Source organism: Cebus imitator, unplaced genomic scaffold (genome assembly GCF_001604975.1).
Source record: "Cebus imitator isolate Cc_AM_T3 unplaced genomic scaffold, Cebus_imitator-1.0 Scaffold259, whole genome shotgun sequence".
Classification (NCBI taxonomy): domain Eukaryota; kingdom Metazoa; phylum Chordata; class Mammalia; order Primates; family Cebidae; genus Cebus; species Cebus imitator.
In genome coordinates, this window is record NW_016107574.1 from 1395522 (window position 1) to 1414657 (window position 19136).

General features: G+C 37.8%; 1 protein-coding gene across 5 annotated transcripts in view; it reads right to left on the reverse strand.

Moving 5' to 3' along the window:
- Nucleotides 1-19136, reverse strand: part of ADD3 (adducin 3) — a 140823-nt gene that overhangs the window by 86835 nt on the left and 34852 nt on the right. The window contains exon 2 of one of the 5 annotated variants that reach the window (XM_037728239.1): nucleotides 15343-15399. The exons of the other annotated variants lie outside the window; for them this stretch is intronic. The gene's annotated coding sequence lies outside the window, so the exon portion shown is untranslated. The remainder of the gene's footprint in view (nucleotides 1-15342; nucleotides 15400-19136) is intronic. 5 annotated transcript variants of the gene reach the window in all.

Below are 19136 nucleotides of genomic sequence, written 5' to 3' on the forward strand. Positions count from 1 at the left end.
CAGCACTGTTTACAATAGCAAAGACCTGGAACCAACCCAAATGCCCATCAACGATAGACTGGATAGGGAAAATGTGGTACACATACACCATGGAATATTATGCAGCCATGAAAAATGATGAGTTTGGGTCCTTTGTGGGGACATGGATGAACCTGGAAACCATCATTCTCAGCAAACGGACAGAAGAGCAGAAGATCAAACACCGCATGTTCTCACTCATAGGCGCGTGTTGAACAATGAGAACACATGGACACAGGGAGGGGAGCACTACACACTGGGGTCAGTTGGGGGAAAATAGGGGAGGGACGGTGGAGGGTGGGGAGCTGGAGAGAGATAGCAAGGGGAGAAATGCCAGATGTAGGTGATGGGGAGGAAGGCAGCAAATCACACTGCCACGTGTGTACCTATGCAACAATTTTGCATGTTCTTCACATGTACCCCAAAACCTAAAATGCAATAAAATAAATGGGGAAAAAAAGAAAAGTTTTACTTGTTACAGAGATCTTACAATTTAAATTTGTACCAATTGTTTCAAATTCAATACTTTGAGAAATCTATTCAGTGTTGGCTAGACAAATACGATTTGTTCATTTTGCATTTCCTTCTATTAACTAACTCTTAGAGCAAATTATTACTCTAAACCACAAATTTTTCACTTTTTACTCAAAGTCCTGTAATTATTTTGTAAAAAAATTCCATTTCTTCCCCAAGCATAAGAAAAGGTATTTCCTACTTCCAAAATTTATTAACGCCTACTACTGTTTGTGACAGGGAGAAAAAATCCTTACTTCGGCTGTGCTGTCATCTTCAAAATAGTTTTAATTCCCAATATAAAAGGTGGTTGATACTAATTCTCCTATTCTTTGCTAGTTTTCACTTGCACTTTTTGCTTTTGTAAATATTATGTTCTGCCTAAAATTAATCATTAAAAAATCAGTTGATTAGAAAACATACCCTTCAATGTAAGAACAGAAAATGTGCAAATGCAAAACGAAAGTAACTCTAGTATGCAATTTATTCATGGAACTAAAATTATATACATTTGAGTATCATCAGAACCTGTTGTGAATTATTAGTTTGAGGATTAAGGCTGTCCCTAAACTCTTGGAGCTGAGGAAGTGTAGCAGTGATGCAGGTAATTATTAAGAACACTGGAATTGTGATGTGATTTCAGATGTCTTTGCTGAGTTATAAAAATCTGTTTGCAATACAATAGCCTTCAGGTCACAAACTCATACATATGCTACCACAGGCATTATATATTAGTCTGCACATTAGCTAGGCCAAAAGATATCACAGTGGTTATCATGGATTTATGTTTCATTTGACCATGATTGTCTTATTCCATTGAGAAAATTTGCATCATGGGCTTTTGTGTCATTTATTAAACTATGCAAAGAAAGTCTTGATTAGAAGGAGCTGTGTAATCTCGATCAGCATAGTGTCTTCAAGTGTATAATGCACTTTTACATTCTTTATTTCATTTTCTGCTCAAAACAACTTTTAAAATTCATAGCTCCGTTACGTAGGCCAAGATCTGGCTTGTGGCTTAGAGAAGTGAAGGAATTTACTCAAGGACACAGAGTTACGAAGTTGCTGAGTTAGGACTGGAATCAAAGTCTTCTGATGCCTGCCTCTTTGTTGTTGGACAGTTGAGCTGCCATAGTTACTCACTTACACTTTGTTTACGCATTTTGTTTTAATCTGGGATTTTCTTAGAAAAAAAAATCAAGGAAAGATATTAATATTATAAATATTCATTAAAAGCTGAATCTTAGATAATACCATCACTAAATAACTTATGAAACTTGGCAATACATATTTTTTATCAACTGCCAAATATGGAACACTGTACTCAGTACTTATCCCAAAACATGCATATTTCTCAGCAAATTAACATTCAAGAAGTACTACATGTAATATTTCTGAAATTAAGGGTAATAGTGATAAGCAGCTCAGTGGCTTATGTAAACAGATGGGTTTGCCACTATTTTCTAAGGTCACACAACCCATAATTCAGAACACCTGGGCAAGAAGTTCAACAGTTCCATAAAATATTTTGACTACACCTGCCCATGTTTTTATCACAACTTATTCCTGTTTCTTGTCTGATATTTTTTCCAGATCGACATGTCCATCAAGAAAGATTTCAGCAGCATTACAACAGCTAATATTATTGGGCACTTACTAGAGGTAAACATTTTACATGAATTTCATTTAAGAATGAGAAAACTGCTGGGTGCGGTGGCTCACACCTGTAATCTCAGCACTTTGGGAGGCCAAGGCCAAGGTGGATCACAATGTCAGGAGTTTGAGACCAGCCTGACCAACATGGTGAAACCCATCTCCACTAAAGATACAGAAAATTAGCTGGGTGTGGTGGCATGCGCCTGTAATCCCAGCTACTCAGGAGGCTAAAGCAGGAGAATTGCTTGAACCCGGGAGGCAGAGGTTGCAATAAGCCAGGATCGCACCATTGCACTCCAGCCTAGGGAATAGGGCAAGACTCAGTCTCAAAAAAAAAAAAAAAAACCAGAATGAGAAAACTGGCTTTCTCCCAAGATCTTGCAGCTAGTTGAGTGACAGTCCCAGATTATCAATCTAGGGCTTCTAACTCTAAACTGAAGACTCCCTCTATTACATACAAATAATATCAGCATTATCTGATAGCACTAAAATATCTTGTTACTCAGGGTGACAGCTCTTAATCTTCATACTACATTCTTGATTTCTGAAAATGTATTATAAAAGTAACACATATTCATATTTACATACCATTTTTCCAAAATAAATTTTAATCAAAGTCAGGAACATCTTTCATACATTTACTCAGCATATATAAAAAGAAACTTTCTGGTTCATACTTTTAAAAACCTATTATATTGCATATTCTGTTCTACAGCTTAGCTTTCAAAAAACTTATAGTGGACATTTTATTCTAAGTCAGTACACATAGAATGACCTCATTATTCATTGGCTGCTGTGCATAATTATGCCATACACATCTCCCATTCACAGGTTGGTTTGTTTTGTTATCATTACCAACTCTGCTACAATGGACATCTTCATACACACAACTCTGCATTTTTTGGAACTAAAATGTAAATTTCTAGAAATGTAGCTTACAAGTCAAGTGGTAGGCACATTTAATCTCTGACAAAATGCCTTCTATAAAAGTTAAACTTATTAATACTCTAATCACCAGCGTATATGTTAGAGCTAGGGTTTCTGTTCTAGGATAATTTTACCTACTCTTATTTCACCTATTGATGAGAACAGTAATTCTCAAGGAAAATGAGTCAATCATTCTATTATTATTAACTTCACAGTGAAAATTAAGACTGCTGATAGTTAGTAAAGGCTCCAATTACTAAGTGTTTTTTAAAGCTAATGAGCAAAACCAAGCTATAAAAACGCATTCATAAGTACATCCTGTGAGAAAAAATGTACTACTTTAAGTTTATTCATAGAAAAATGATAGTCTTGGATATTACAATATATGTACTAGATTTCTAATGAGTATTACTGGAAATGCAGACATAAAGTTTAAACACATAGCAGTGACCTTTACAGAATCCAGATAACAGTTACAACCAAAAAGAAGATACACTGAGAAATGTTCAATGAAAAAAGCTGTTTTATATTCCATTATCATTTTCCACAACCACCACCAAAAAATCTACATTATGCCCAAGCAGAAACTGGCATTATGTAAATTCACCTACTTGAAAGTGAATCCAAGAGCATTCTTTTTGTTACTACTAAACTAAATGTGAAAATGTAGACACATCACTATGGTAAATTGATTTTTCCCCATTCTGCTATGATCTTATGCTCTCAGCCATCTGGCATGTTTTTACTGTACTATTGGGAAGCTGTATTTGCTCACTAACGAAAGTAAAGCTGTATTTTTCCTATTGTGTTTGCATAGTTATTCTCGTGTGTGTGTGTGTGTGTGTGTGTGTGTGTGTTTTCCCTCATTTTCTAAACCAGGTATTTTACCCACCTCAGGACAAATTCTTGAAGGCCTATTATTTATATCTTAACAGAACGTGCTATATTTATGGTTGTTCCTGCACTCCGTTTGAACCCTGATTTCTTCAAGCTCTAAGGAAATTCACCTTTTCTTTCAACTTCTGCAACTCTGTCTTTGAATGGACCTTAGTTCCTTTCATTAGAGTCACTTACTCTCTATACTATCAAATATAACCTCTGAAATGGTTTTCAGGCTTAAAAATAAAACTATTCACTTATTTATGTTTTTGATATAAGCTATTTGTCAAAGTAACCACATATCTTCATGCACAGGAGCCTGCACTTTAAGAAAGCTAATGTATTACCCTAAACATTTATTAGCATAGACCATTGGTCCCCAATCTTTTTGGCACCAGGGAAGACAATTTTTCCGCAGACTGGGGATCGGAATTTGGGGAGGGGGAGAAAAAGAGATGGTTTCCTGATGAAACTGTGGCTCTGATTATCAGGCACTACATCCTCATAAGGAGTGTGCAATCTAGATTTCTTGCATGTGCCGTTCACAACAGGGTTTGGGCCCCTATAGAATCTAATGCTACCACTCATCTGACAGGAAGTGGAGCTCAGGTGGTAATGCTCACTTGCCTGCCACACAGCCCACTTCCTAACAGGTACTGGTCCAGGGCCCAGGGAATGGGAACCCCTGGCATGGACCGTTAGGCTGAAGCAGATATCTTATGAGCAGTGATTCTTTGGTGTTTTCCTGAAGACGGAGGGGGTACCTATATCTTACTTTCCGGGTAGACAGAGGTGGTATGAAAGATCTCTCTATAAAACAACACTACTGTATATATTTTTTTCAATTTACTTATAAAATAAGTTATACCTGTAAACAGTAAACAATTCAGTGGTACAGAAAAAGCCAAACTGGGCTGGTCATGATGGCTTACACTTGTAATCTCAGCACTTTGGGAAGCCCGGGAACTTGAGACCAGCCTAGGCAACATAGCAAGACCTTGTCTCTAGAAAAAAAAAAAATTAAAAATTAGGCATGATGGCGTGGGCCTGTGGTCCCAGCTACTTGGGAGGCTAGGCTGGAGGATCACTGGAACCCAGGAGGTTGAGGCTGCAGTGAGCCACGTCCATGCTACTACACTTCAGCCTGGGCAACAAAGCAAGACTCTGTCTCAAGAATAAAAAAATAAATAAAAAGCCAACTGTAAAAAGGAGTCCATTCAACAAAGTTAGTCTTCTTCTCAACCTTGAACTCCTTTCTAGAAAGAACTACTTTTGCCACCTTGTGATTTTTTTTCTATACATTCCTGTTTTTACAAAAATTGTGGAATGCACACTTCTCTACATCTTGCTTTGTTCTCCTTAATGGTATACCCTACAATGTGCTCTATTTCAAGATTTAGAGAGCCATCTAACTTATTTTTAAATGGCTGCACAGTATTCCATTGTATGGATATATCACTATTTAGCAAATTCTCTACAACAGGCATATAGATTTTCCCTAATACTTCACTATTATAATGATGCATTTGTATATACTTCTTTGTATTTATAGAAATTTTGTACTATGTTTAACTTTTGTAGAAACCAGTGTATAGTTTTCCCACAGCAGTTGCACCATTTTGCATTCCCAGCAGCAATTTCTAATTTCTCCACATCCTCATCAATGTTTTTAATTTTGGTGAAGTTCAATTATCTATTTTTCCTGTTGTTGCCTGTTTTTTGGTGTCACATCCAAGAAATCATTGTCAAATCTGGTATCATGAAGATTTCCCTCTGTTTTCTTCTGAGTCTCATGGTTTTAGCTCTTTATTTAGGTCTTTGATCCATTTTGAGTTTATTTTTGTAAGTTGTACAAGGGTCTTACTTCATTTTTTTTGCATGAGTACATCCAGTTTTCCCACAACTATTTGTTGAAAAAGACCATCTTCTCCCCTACTGAATGGCGTTGGTACCCTTGTCAAAAAAATCAATTGACTGCATATCTGAGAATTACTTTCTGGGACAATATTAATTTTGATACTGCCAAATTGCCCTCCAAACACCAACTTATACTTCCACTAATATATGAGAGTGTTCACTTTTCACATCATTCAAACACATTTGAGAGCAATATAATATGGCTTGATGTATTAGTTCATTTTCACACTGCTGATATAAACATACTCGAGACTGGGTAATTTATAAAGGCACAGTGGCTGATGTCTGTAATCCCAGCACTTTGGGAGCCCAAGGTAAGCAGATCACTTGAGGTCAGGAGTTCAAGACCAGCCTGGCCAACATGGTGAAATGCCATCTCTACTAAAATAGAAAAATTACCCAGGCGTGGTAGTGCACATCTATTATTCCAGCTACTTGGGGGACTGAGGCACGAGAATCACTGAAACCTGGGAGGTAGCAGTTACACTGAGCTGAGATCATGCCACTGCACTCCAGCCTGGGTGACAGAGTCAGACTCTATCCCTCCCATCCCCCTAAAAAAGAGGTTTAATGGACTCACGTGGCTAGGGAGGTTTCACAATAATGGTGGAAGGTGAAAGGCACGTTTTATATGGTGGCAGACAAGAGAGAATGAGAGCCAAGTGAAAGGGGAAACCCCTTATAAAATCATCAGATCTCATGAGACTTACTACCACGAGAACAGTATGGGGGAAACTGTCCCCATGATTCAGTTATCTCCCACTATGAAAGTGTGGGTCCCTCCCACAGCACATGGGAATTATGGGAGCTACAATTCAAGATGAGATGTGGGTGACGACACAGCCAAACCACATCATTACACCCCTGGCCCCTCCAAATCTCATGTCCTCACATTTCAAAACCAATCATGCCTTTCCAACAGTCCCCCAAAGTCTTAACTCATTTCAGCATTAACGCAAAGTCCACAGTCCAAAGAATCACTGGAGACATGGCAAGTCCCTTCTGCCTATGAGCCTACAAAATCAAAAGCAAGTTAGTAACTTCCTAGATACAGTGGGGATCCAGGCACTGGGTAAATACAGCCATTCCAAATGGGAGAAATTGACCAAAACAAAGGGGCTACAGGCCCCATGCAAGTCCAAAAGCTCCAAAATGATCTCCTTTGACTCCATGTCTCACATCCAGGTCATGCTGATGTAAGACATGAATTCCTATGGTCTGGAGCAACTCTGTCCCTGTGGTTTTCTAGGGTACAGCACCCCCGTGGCTGCTTTCACAGGCTGGCGTTGTGTCTGCGTCTTTTCCAGGCACATGGTGCAAGCTGTCAGTGGATCTACCATTCTTGGGTCTGGAGGACAGTGACCCTCTTCTCACTGCTCCACTATGCAGCACCCCAGTGGGAAGTCTAAGTGCAGACTTCAACTCCATATTTCCCTTCTGCACTGCCCTAGCAGAGGTTCTCCATGAGGGCCCCACACCTGCAGCAAACTTTTTCCTGGACATCCAGGCATTTCCATACAACCTTTCAAATCCAAGTGGAGGTTCCCAAACCTCAATTCTTGACTTATGTGCATCCACATGCACAAAACCATGTGGAAGCTGCCAAGGCTTGGGGCTTGCACCCTCTGAGGCCATGGCCTGAGCTGTAACTTGGCCCCATTTAGCTATGGCTAGAGTGATTGGGACGCAAGGTATCAAGTCCCTAGATTGCACACAGCAGGGGGACTCTGGGCCCAACCCATGAAACCATTTTATCCTTCACACCTCTGGGCCTGTGATGGGAAGGGCTGGCACAAAGTTCTCTGGCATGCCTTGGAGACATTTTCCCCATTGTTTTGGCAATTAACATTTGGCTCATTACTTATGCAAATGTCTGTAGCCAGCTTAAATTTCTCCCCAGAAAACGGGTTTTCCTTTTCTATTGCATCATCAGGCTGCAAGTTTTCCAAACTTTTATGCTGTTTCCCTTTCAAGATTGAATGCTTTTGAAAGCACCAAGTCACCTCCTGAATACTTTGCTGCTTAGAAATTTCTGCTGCCAGATAACCTACCTACATCATCTTTCTCAAGTTCAAAGTTCTACAATTCTCTTGGGCAGGGGCAAAGAGCTGGAACTCACTTTGCTAAAACATAACAAGAGTCACCTTTACTCCAGTTCCCACCAAGTTCCTAATCTCCATCTAAGACCACCTCAGCCTGGATTTCATTGTTCATATCATTGTGAGCATTTTGATCAAAGCCATTCAACAAGCTTCTAGAAAGTTCCAAACTTTCTTACATTTTCCTGTCTTCTTCTGAGACCTCCAAATGGTTCCAACCGGTTACCCAGTTCCAAAGCAGCATCCACATTTTCAGGTATCTTTAGTGCAGCACCCCACTCCTGATACCAATTTACTGTATTAGTCCATTTTCATGCTGCTGATAAAGACATACCCAAGGCTGGGTAATTCATAAAGAAAAAGAGATTTAATGGACTCATAGTTCTACGTGGCTAGAGAGGCCTCATAACCATGGTGGAAGGGGAAAGGAATGTCTTACATGGCAGCAGACAAGAGCGAATGAGAGTCAAATGAAAGGGGAAACCCCTTATAAAATCATCAGATCTCGTGAGACTTATTCCTTACCACAAGAATAGTACGAGGGAAATAGCCCCCATGATTTAATTATCTCCCACTGGAACCCTCCCACAACACATGGGAATTATGGGAGCTACAATTCAAGATGGAAATTGGGTGGGGACACAGCCATACCATATAACTTGAGAAAGTATTTCATTATATTTAGACAAATCTTTTTAAAGTATAGTAATATGTTTCTTTCTAATGGGATAGTTCTCACTAGCAGAGTCTGATTTTAAACATACTAATTTTTACCTTACCAGTTAAAGACACTCCCAAGATATTCTCTGGGGATACATATGAAACAATTTTTTTTTTCCAGAGAAGTCTCTAGAATTCACACAGTTTTTCATTTCTGATTCTGTGACGCTATCTCACTTCTCATTTTGCAACAAGATTTTTTTCCTGTAACTATATTTTCTTATTTTCCTAAGTCATACAGTAAGTACCATGACAAGTTTCTCTCTGTATTAGTCCCCAAACACTTAAGATTCAAAGAACATTATAAGGTAGTATTTGCAGAAATTTTCATTTATAAAATGGTATTTATGGATACATTAAAAAATTATCTAGGCCTCAACCTACAGAGGTTCTGACTTAGAAGACCTGGAATGGGACCCAACTATATAAATTTGGAAAATGCTAGCACCTGATTTTAATAGATTTCCCCACATAACCACTAGAACTCATTTGATCATCATGACAATTCTATGTACTAATTCTGTGTTACAGTGTGCATTTACAGAGGAGCAATCTGAGGCTGAGAGAGCCAAGCAACTTGTCCAAAGTCATATGCAAGAAGCCAAGTCTCCAACTACATTATGTAAAACTGTCTAAGCCTAATATTACTCATACGATTGCCAAAAGTGTGTTAATTTGGTAAATCTACTTGTAAATTTTAAGTTACCTGTATTATTCAGTTTTAAACATACAAATGATCTGTTAATAGCATGACTCTTTCAACTGCCCTAAAGGTAAAGAGAAAGATAATGAATAATATTTATTTAGCTACTGTGAACTAGCTATCTGTATTATGCTGGCACATTAGAATAGCATGGCTTTTAAAATACATATCACAAAAAGTAATCTGGTGGAAATTCCATTGTGCTGTCTTTGGAGTACTACGTCTCATTAGTCAGCACTTGTGAGCCTTTGGGCTTATGGTAGACAGCACTTCAGAATCACTGGACTTTGGCACAACTACAATACAAACTTCATAAAACAAAAAAAAAAAAAAAAAAAAAAAAAAAAAAAAAAAAAAAAAAACAAAAAACAAAAAAAAAGGACAAAATTATCCTTGATTATGAGAGTATTTAAGGTTTTTATTCTTTTTCAATTTCAAACCAAATATTTCCAAATCAGTATTTCATGCTTCATTAGCAGCTACTATTTTAAAAGCACTAAGTATATACAAGACATCATGCTAAGTGATTTACATATTTATTTTATTTCATACTCACCACTACCTTAGTGAGGCAATTATTACCTCCATCTTGCAGATGAGGAAAACAAGACCTAGAAAAGTTTACCAACTTCCCCAAAGTGACAACAGTAGGTAGAATCTGAATGCCCTTGCTCTTTTAACTTTGCTTTCCATTTAACCTATATTTACATACCTTATATAAAAATTTCAGACAGGCGCGGTGGCTCACGTTTGTAATCTCAGCACTTTGGGAAGCCAAGGCGGGCAGATCACTTCATGTCAGGAGTTCGAGACCAGCCTGGCCAGCATGGTGAAACCCCCTCTCTACTAAAAACACAAAAATTAGCGGGATACAGTGGTGCATGCCTGTAGTCTCAGCTACCTGGGAGGCTGAGGCAGGAGAATGGCTTGAACCCGAGAGGTGGAGGTTGCAGTGAGCCAAGATCACGCCATTGTACTCCAGCCTGGGTGACAGAGCAAGGCTGTCTCAAAAAATAAATAAATAAAATAAAATCCCTTTAGATGAGACGTTATATCCTTCAAAACTTTTGATCCTCCCTGTCACTGGCATTACATACAGATGACCCTTGAACAACATGGGAGGTTAGGGACACCAGCCTCCCACAGTCAAAAAAAAAAAAAAAATCTATGTATAACTTTCAACTCTCCCCAACTATTAATAGCCTACTGTTGACCGGAAGCCTTACTGATAGCATAAACAGTAGATTAACAAATATTTTGTATGTTATACGTTTTATGTACTGTACTCCCACAATAAAGCAAGCTAAAGAAAATATTAAGAAAATCTTAAGAAAAATGCATTAACAGTAATGTACTGTATTTATTAATACCATAAATTTATGTCTTCTGTTTACCAGATGAATCATTTGTTTGAAATGGTGGCAACAGCAGCAGCAGACTTCAATCGACGGTACATATCAAGCAATTCAACTTTTTCTTAGGATGTCATGACTTTTCTCTGCTTCTTGAAAGCATCACTAGCAGCACTTTTTGTCTCATGGTGTTATTCAAGGTTTACAGTACTATACTAGACAGAAAGATACACGAGAATAGTGAGAGGTCACTTTTTACTGAAATATGCAATTTACAGGAAAGGCGAACTGTTCACACAGATGATTAGCATCACACAGCTTTTTAAGTAAATATTCCTAACACTTAAGCTCATGGCAACAGCAACGAGAGGTGGCTACATGATTAATACAGGACTACAGTATGTACTACAGTTAATTTTATGGAGCTATGATTTAATACAGGCATTTTAAATTTATGTACATTTCTCTCAACTGTGACAGTGCCATGTATGGTCTCTGTGTGCATTAAGTTTTGATAAATTTTAACTTTTTATATAAGATGTGTGTATATTTTATGGTAGTAAATGATAAAAGTAAACTAGCATTTCTTTCTTTCTTTCTTTCTTTCTTTTTTGGGAGACAGAGTCTCACTGTGTCACCCAGGCTGGAGTAAAGGGGCATGATAATCAGCTCATTGCAACCTCTGACTCCCAGGTTCAAGTGATTCTCCTGCCTCAGCCCTCCAACCACCTGGGACTACAGGTGCCCGCCACCATGCCTAGCTAATTTTTGTATTTTTAGTAAAGACAAGGTTTCACTATGTTGACCAGGCTGGTCTTGAACTCCTGGCCTCGTGATCCACCTGCCTCAGCCTCCCAAAGTGCTGGGATTACAGGCATGGGCCACCACATCCGGCCAGGTACTTTATTTCAAACTACCTAGTGTTTGAGAAAAGTATTTTCAACTAAGTAACCAACTAGTTCCCCATACCTTGAAATAAGGTCTGGAACTGCTTTACGGTAAGATCCCACCGGTAAGATTGTAGTCAAAATTCAATCTTTGCCAAATGCACATGGCAATCTATTTTGAGGACTGACTATGCATAGTTATACATATAGTTTTACTATGAGTGTAGCACTTTTAGAAACAACATTTGATAAGATCATAAAGTAACTAGTTCCAAAGTATAAATCACAGTTTCATTTTGAATTAAAAGGATCTTTATTATTGAATCCATGAGAGAAATCTGAAGACTCTCTGCTATCTCCTCTTTTGACACTTATTACTTTAGTCTACAATTTTATTTTGAAGGAGTGTATTTGTTCTCCTCCCCATTAAATCAGTAACTGTATCTGAAATGAAAATTTCATTGGTGTTCCTTATCAGCTATGGATGTTTTATGAATACTTTTAACATTTTGAAGCTCATGTAAAGACTGTAGCACCTATGTTACATTAAACAAATATACGAAGTACTTGTCTGATTTTTTTTATGGAAAATTCTAGGTTCCTAGTTGATCCATCTCTCAAAAAGTATATAATAAGCATCAATCAAGTATAAAGTTCTAGAAACAGAAAGATAAAAATAAATGATTCTCACTATCAAGGAGCCAATAGTCTAACAAGCCAGAAGACACAATAATAAACTGATAATTTCTCATATAAGCTGTACTAATATAATCAATCTATAAACTTTCATTTATAGAATCAGAAGTTTCCTTTTTCTAAGTGTTCAACAAAATTTTTTTTTTGAGATGGAGTCTTGCTCTGTTGCCCAGGCTGGCGTACAGTGACGCTATCTCAGCTCACTGCAACCTCCGTTTCCCGGGTTCAAGTGATTCGCCTGCATCAGCCTCCTGAGTAGCTGGGACTGCGGGCGCGTGTCACCACACCCAGCTAATTTTTACATTTTTAGTAGAGACAGGGTTTCACCATATTGGTCAGGCTGGTCTTGAACTCCTTACCTCATGATCCGCCTGCCTCAGCTTCCCAAAGTGCTGGGATTACAGGTGTGAGCCACCGTGCCTGGCCTGTTTAACAAATTTTATAAGACTCATAAGAAATCAAAATAAGTCCCCTAATTCTCACACCTCTTAAGTCAAAACTAATCTTTCCTTTGAGCTACCACAGCTCTTAATTTGTACTTTTTACTGTGGTTATTTAAGCACACAGTGTATCTTCTCCATTGACTAGATATTCCTTGAGAAAAAGGATCTATTTCTGATTTATTGTTGTATCCCCCATAGAGTTTAGCATCAACAAGAATTAAAATATTTATTGAATGAAGAATTTAGAGTCCTGATGCAATAATCTGAAAGTAACATCTTAGTTTCAAGAAACTAACATCGCTTCTGCAATTTCCCAATCTACTCTTAGGAGAATGTATGCAGTGGAAAAATGTGGCTCCAATAGTGATCCCTCTCCCTAAGAAATATATGTTCATTTTACTGTATCATTCTTACCAAGATATTCATTCTTGGTTAAAAAAGAAAGAATAAAGCAACAGGCTGCTAAGTTAACCCTAAAAATGGAATAACAGCAAATCGTTGAGCGAACTATCTAGAAACATCCAAATGCAACTTTCGTAGTATAGGTAAAAAGTCAAAAAAAAAAAAAAAAAAAAAAAGATCAGCCATACTTAAAAATCAGTTTGTTAAAACCTGGGAGGGGATCAATTTCTTTATATGCTATAGATTTCTCTAAAGAACATTAACTCAGATGCAGGTTAAAAGAAATAGTCAGAAGAGAAGTCCACCTGTAAAAGCCAAGCAGTTCAACTGAAAACTGGGCTGGCCCCATAGCCACACACCAAGATCTCCAGCAACGAATTAAAACACAAACAAAATTACTATGTCCTCCGTAGGCTATTCTATAGCGCAAGTAAGTTTTTAAAGCCAAAATTCTTGGTCACTGAACCAAGATTAATCATTACTAGCCCAGTGCATACCATTTGCTGAAAAGCTGAAATAAATGATCATTCATGAAAAATAAAATTAAACATGACCCACTGAAACTCTGAAGTAGAAAAACATGCATTCTATGTCTTCGCCTCAAAGTTTTCCTAACTACATTGAATAAAAATTAAATTATCTTGGTATGTGTATACTTTAGGCAAACAACAAAATCAAACTGCTTTACCATTACTGGAAACTTTCTCATGAAATAACTGGATGATAGAAATTGAAACAGCTTGAACCCAGGAGACGGAGGTTGCGGTGAGCCGAGATCGTGCCATTGCACTCCAGCCTGGGTAACAAGAGTGAAACTCTGTCTCAAAAAAAAAAAAAAGAAATTGAAACAGCACTTATTTCTAAATACCAGAATTAGATTTGGTTCCCAAGCCTAAGAATAAAAAAACTGATGAAAAAAAGAATAACAGACAAAACTCAGTTATTAATAAGACTATTAATATTTTATTAGTATGCTAATTCTAATTTTTTCTAGCTAATATCAAATTCCACATTCCATGTTAGACTACATTAGACTGTTTCTTAATTAAAGATAGCATTATTTTAATTGAAATAAATTTTCTTTTTAAAATCATGAGGGGTTTTTTTGGTAAAAGATGTATAGGATTATTTCTCAGCTCACCTAAAACATACTTACAAACACCTCTAAGTCACTTGAGCAAGACTCACACACATGAAGAAGAAAGGCTTTACTTGTACTAGGAAAGCCCGCTGAATGCCTGGGTTCTTTGTCATCTTCTGGCTGCCTTACTACCACTGCCCTCACCCAAGCGGTATAGAATGTTTAAAATAACTAGTTGTTATTTTAATATAATTATGCTCCAAATCACCTTATTTTTCTTAATGTGGCACTAGTTTATTCACAGAATAGGTGGCTGTCTTCTAATTATGGCAAGCTTAAACAACATTATTTAAAAATTAAAACTATAGAAATACTTACCTACAAAGATCTAATCACAAAGTTTATTTCCAAAGAAATATGCTTCTTTTACAAAAAATAAAGTCATAAAATCTTCCAGAAGAGGATTTTTATCTGGAAAAGGAATTTCTTCATACAGGGTCATGGCTCCCAAGAGACGCTACAGACAAACTTTAAAATATTTTATTTGAATGCTCTCAAATATAAAAAACTGTCTACCCATTTTTTGGGAGGAGAATCCATGGCCTTCAATAGTTCTTACAGAGGGTCTGTGATTCCAAAAGAATTTTAAACGTAATCTAGCCTGGGAGTTTTAAGTACTGGTTTTGTTGCTACATGCCTATCAGCTGTGTGGTATCTGTTGTAACTTGTTGCTGATTAAGTAAGAAAATTTGTCAAATAGTTGCTTTTTAAATATATTAAAACAGAGCAGACCCAAGGTTATTGTTACAATAACATAGTTCTCACTTTCCTGCATTTCTTGTATGACAGAGAACCAGAGCAATGGAAATTGCCCATAATTCGAAGCACATCTGCGGAAATGTACTGAATGTGAACATCCTATGTCACACATAATCTAGCGGAAAAAAGTTTGAGAACTGCTGATTTGAACCAACCCTTTCACTTTACAGATGAGGAAACTTAGGCTCAGAGACGTTAAAGATTTGTTTGAAGTCACAAAGGGGTCTAACCTCAAGCAGGGCTTGAAATGGATCCCTACACGGGCATTTTCTTAGTCTGGATTGTTGCTGTGAAAAGGATGATTTTATACCTTAGAATTCAACAAAGTTCCATCCCTGGTGTTCTTCTCTCACTCTGCACATTCACCTTGGACAACCTAATCTGCCTCCAACAACTTCAACTTTCAATTCTCCTGCTATTAATTTGCGGATCTGTTATTTACAGTCCTGTCAAACTTCTAGTTTGTGCTCCAGATCTATACATCCAACTCCCTACTTAAAATCTCCTGCCATGGTCTGCTGTCCAACTATGTCAACCTTCATGTTTCAACATGTCCAACATGTTGAAAAATCAAACTCTTATCACCCACACATTCTTCCAAAGAGAGACGAGGGAGACAGCATGAGCAAGAGACACAGCATGAGTGAGAGAGAGACAGAGAGGGATGGGGAAAGAGAGAGAGAGAGAGGGGGGGCTCTTTGTTCCAGTTTCCTTTCTCTATGCCAGAAACCTAGGCATTTCTTTAACCTGACCTTCACCACCATCATTCCTTCTATTTTACCATTTTTCCTTTCAGGAAATTTGTCTTCCTCTCTATCCCTGAGTCTGCTGATTTATTTCAGGCACTCATTCTGTCTCTCCTAGAATACTTTAGTAATCTCTTTACCTTGAACCTTGCTTTTCTCAATCCACTCTCAATACTGTTGCCAAAGGAAGATTTTTAAAACACAAATCTGACCACATCACTCCACTTCTTTAAAATCCTTCATTGGCTCCCTATTTCCCACAGAAAAAAGTCCAAATTCTAGAATATAGTATGTAAATGTCTCCATGGTATAATCTTTGCTATAAAACTGCTTTATACTGCAATGGAATAATGAGTACTTAGATATGTAATTAAGTACTAATTATGGATGATAATCATCAAAAATTACTGCATACATATAAATATATTAATTGGCTAAACTAAATTTGTGCTGTGTGTTCCTGCCAATGTCAATCCATTCAATGATGTTTCAGGTAAGCTGGCCTATTAATCACCTTCTAGTCTTGGCAAAGGTTTTACATAATCTCCACTAGATTGATAAGAAAGCCGTTTCACATGTTCCACTAAATATATTCTCACCCAAACCTCATTCAAACTAGCAATGTCTAACATATCTTTATGAGATAAAGTTTGGGAATCTGAAAAAACAAAAACAAAAACAAACCACTTTTCTAAACATTTACCTAGCAACAGCATGAGTATTTGCAGCAGGTAACGTCTAAGAAAAAGTCACTGACCATCCCATCCTGGTATTCACAAATGTGGGTAGTCCCTTCTCACACTGTATCACAGTTGGTCTGAGAGAGAAATAGCAATAGAACCAGAAGTGGTGGTATGTTTACAAGAATAGATGATTTTTAAATCTGGCTTCCATCTTGGGTCCTCCCCCTCCTCCTACTTGTTCCAAGGGAAGCCTGCAGCCACCTTTTAAGAACACTCAGACTACCCTGTGATGAGGCTCTCCACCATAAGCTCATGAGGAACTACGGCATGCCAACAAGAGGGAACTGAGAGGCAGCTTCTCCAGCCCCAGTCAAACCTTGAAATGACTGAAGCCCCAGTCAGCAGCTTGACTGCAATGTCATGAAGGATCCTGAGCGAGAATAATCCAGCAAAGCTGCTCTTGGATTCCTGAGCCACAGAAACTGTGAGATAATAAATGTTTGTTGTCTGAAGCTGCTTAGTTTTGGGGTAATTTGTTATGTAGCAACAGACAACTAATACAGTGTTTTATGGTTTTGCTTTTTTCTTTAAACAGGATGCTCACTGTATACTTTCCTACTGGAAATAACTTCAGCCAACAGTTTGTAATAGCTTCACTTTGATATCCATAATTAGCATTAATTTCAAAAGACAATCCTCCTAGATTATATCCAGGTGGCTGGCGCTCTCTGCCACTGCATCATGCCTCAAAGCCAGGGCCACACTCCACCTTCCTCATTAGTCCCTCCACCTAAATTATGGCCCTGAACATTTTTTTTTTCCACGTCACTAATTCAATCTCTTCTTCAATCAGTACCTGAGTGCTTAAATTAGGGTAGGAGAACTTTTAAGTCAGAAGGTCTTCAAGGACTGGAGGTGGTGGTAGGGGAGTAAGTGAGCGGGGCAAGCAACAGCATGATTACTCTGGAAGAAGAAGAGCTAGGAAGGCTCAAAACCAGAAGCAATGTGCAAGATGAGGGAGAGGGGCTGGCGAGAGTGGGCATAAATATGATTCATACTCATTGTTACAATTAAAAACTACAGAAACATTTCTGAAGAGTTTTTGAAAAGTTAAAAATCACCACAAATCTGCCAATGCAGAGATAATCAATAGGAAACACTGTGGTAATATCCTCTGAACACACATAAAGGTATCTATTCACATATACATGTACATTCATGTAATTTTTCATATTACACATGTTATAGCCTATCATTTAAGATCTTTCTAAGCAAATAAACATCATTAATGGCTGCATTATATTCTAATGTTGTATAAAATGTGTAGTTCCTAACATTTATTTGACCAGTCTCTTTCAAACATGTCCAGTTTTTTCTAGTCTTTACTAGTTTACAAATATAAATTTCATCCTTATGCGGATAACTTTTCACATTTGCACTCTGTAGTATACAGTACAAGTTCTTTGAAGTAGAATTATCGAGTCAATGAATACAAACATTTTAACATATATATGTATAAGTGTGACTCTTCAGAAACAGTGTGTCAAGACAACATGCTTTTAAAGAGGAGCTAAAAGAGTGCTTTTATAGTAGATAGGCTATCTTTCATATCTGTTTAAAAAGAACAGTTAATAATAAGACAGATTGTAAGTCCTGAATATTCTAATAATACTTAATGATTAAGGACAAACGTTAAACAAATGTTTTAATAAAACAGCATACAAGGCCAGGCACGGTGGCTCACACCTGTAATCCCAGCACTTTGGGAGGCCGAGGCTTGGCGGATCACGAGGTCAAAAGATCGAGACCATCCTGGCCAACAGAGTGAAATCCCATCTCTACTAAAATACAAAAATTAGCTGGGCATGGTGGCGTGCGCCTGTAGTCCCAGCTGCTAGGGAGGCTGAGGCAGGAGAATTGCTTGAAGCCGGGAGGCAGAAGTTGCAGTGAGCTGAGATGGCGCCACTACACTCCAGCTTGGTGCCTGGCGAAAGAGCAAGACTCTCTCAAAAAAAAAAAAAAAAACAGCATACAAAATTGTTTTTACGCTGCTGCCCCAGATTTGAGCTCTAGTTCTTAAAACCTACTATGGATTCTTCCAGGGTCTCTCTCCTTCCTTACTGGCTGGCTGCAAAAGATCCAAGATGCAAGGCAGAATTCAAAGGCTCTGGGGCATGGGGGCCACCAGATGAATAAGCCTGGGTCTCGAGACAAACCCTCTTCTACCTTCACTTAGTCTACACTGAACTGCACATAAGTGGAAGATAAGTTGCTGAATTCTGGAGATATTTATTAGCATAGATGACCTACCTTAATATAAGAGGCTATCTCTGGGTGGTGGTTTATTGTTAATTTTTATCTACCAACTTGCTGTATTTTCCAAATATCTTACGAGTTTATTCTGTTTTTACAGTCAGAAACAAACATACATAAAACTAGTGCTGAATGCAGCATATGTTATGATATGGCAGCGTTTTCTTTAAATTTCTACAAATTTTAAATCACCAAAATATGATTTTTTTTTTTTTTTTTTTTGAGACGGAGTTTCGCTCTTGTTACCCAGGCTGGAGTGCAATGGCACGATCTTGGCTCACC